The following is a 2,322-nucleotide window of genomic DNA, read 5'->3' as shown; positions in this document are numbered from 1 at the left end:
GGGGTGTAGGAAAACTTTTTAAAAAATGAGGGAGCGGAAAAATGTAAATATATGGATAGAGCCCAATTTTACGATGTAATTTCACCTGAACACTGCTCATAAGAAAAGTTTAAGATTAGATTTTTGTAATGGAGGATGTTTGTAAATAGCCGTCTTTTTAAAAAAAGTGTGTTTTGTATGAATCCTTGCTTTTTTTTTCTGCAACATGTTTTACATTTTTGTTTCATTAGATTTAAACTGAACATTGCAACAGTCACATGAGCTGTGTTTTTACACAGCGTCCAGTATTGTCGAAGGCTTCGTTACGACACGTTTTGACAGAAACTTTAAACTAGGCTGGTTTTTTTTTKTKTWTWTTTTTTTTWAACATTTCCATTCAACAGGAATATTTTAGTTGCTCATAAATGGGCTGAAAGCTTTGTCACCAAGTRGCTTTGAAACGGATCGGTCACTAAAACCTGTGCCGATGAGGCCCTGTTGGAGACAGCACTTAAAACTCTCGTACGAACACTGTTTTAGTTCTGCTCCTGGTTTTTGGTCCAGATACATGAATCTTTATCTCTCTTTTAATAAGTCCACGGAGCCAGATGGGGAGAGGCGGAGAGAAAAAAGAAAAGAGGCCACGGATGAGAGTGTGACCGTGGTGCGCTCACTAATAAATCATCCGGTTTACACCACTCATTATCTCCCAGGCGGTCTTTTGTTTTAAAGATGCTCTCTCTTCTCCTTCTCTCCCTCCTTCCCTCTCCTTTGTCATCTCTCCTTTCCTAATTTAGCACAAGGATGTTGGTCCCCCGTCGTATGAGCCTCACCGTAGGTTGATTTCTGCTCTTTGAAGCCGCAGTATTATGATTTTTTTTCTTCAATGTGCATGTGAAAGCAAAGAAAAAATCCCTGAATTTATTTCCCTTTGTTTGAATTACAACTGTCAAGTTTTTGTTAAATTCTTTCACTTTATTTTTATTTTTTGCTGCCATTCTCTTTATTTGCCGCTTCTCAGCATAACCTGTTGGCACCAGCTACAATGGAAACAACGTTCCACCAGTTTGGAAACTACAGCATATTGATAAATAAAATTTTTCCCATGGAACATGTTTGATGTGATGTTATTTCTCCTCCCGTTGCTTCAGGATTTATTGATCTAACCTAATTTCTTCTGCAGTCATGGGGAAAAAGAATGTCAGCACACCAACTCTTGGTCAATGTGAAGGTTTTACAGATCACGTCACCTGATATTTACCAAATATTAGAAAAGTCTAAATTTAGTATAGTACAAAAATACAAAAAAAAAATGTAATCATTATTTATTCAAGCAAAGCCAAAATGGAAAAGTTGTGAGTGCAGTTTGCTGCTTTGGAGTTCACAGGTTTGTTTACACAATAATTTACTTTTTAAAGGATACACATGCAGAAAATTGGACAAGTGCACCAATACCAAACCTTACTTTACTTTTACTGTGGGAGTGGTGATGCAGAGGTTAGAAAAGATGAGCCTGTGGTTGGAAGGTTGCTGGTTCAACTCCCTGGACTGACAACAAAAATGAAATCTTTATTTGCCCCACTCTGGGCACTTGAGCAATACCCTTAACCCCTCAGCTGCTCCCTGGGTGCTTCAAATGACACATGGAAGATGAGAAAAATGYTGAGATTTCATTTCCCCGCTGCGGGACGATGGAGATTACTGCTGSTATTTAAGGTTCAGCTCTAGTCATTTGCCCCTTTACACTTGTTTTGTTTTTTTTGTACTTCTAGATACAAATGTTTTAATTTTATTTATTCATTAATTCATTTAAAAAAACAAACAAAATAATCTGTATACAGTAAAAACAAAACATGGTATAAATTAAATGAAAGGAAGCAAAAAGAAAGAATCTCATCAGCTCATTTTTCTCTAAATGAAATTCAAACAATTGAATTCATTTTATATTTCATTTTGATCATAGTTATCTTTTTACAACATATTGTGAAACACCTGATTGTACTTTTTGATTTTTCAAAACACTAATTCTTACTCATGTTTCTTTCATATCACCCTTACTTTTGTTTTGTAAATCATAATATTCCTTCTTATGCTTTCTTCTAATCCATACCAACTTGTTTTTATAATTCTTGTTTGTCTCTTCTGCTACTTTTGTTCTTAATTTTAAAAGGATCCACAATTAGTTGTAACATTAAACTTTATCTGATAAACATTTATTTTAACTGTAAAATAAAGACTGTAAAAATACTGTAGGATGTTCAGTTTTTCTAAAATTTAAACAAAAATTTAAAAATACACTCACCGGCCACTTTATTAGGTACACCTGTCCAACTGCTCGTTAAC

This window comes from Austrofundulus limnaeus, unplaced genomic scaffold (genome assembly GCF_001266775.1).
Source record: "Austrofundulus limnaeus strain Quisiro unplaced genomic scaffold, Austrofundulus_limnaeus-1.0 Scaffold219, whole genome shotgun sequence".
In the NCBI taxonomy this organism is placed as follows: Eukaryota; Metazoa; Chordata; class Actinopteri; order Cyprinodontiformes; family Rivulidae; genus Austrofundulus; species Austrofundulus limnaeus.
This window is presented reverse-complemented; position numbering follows the sequence as displayed.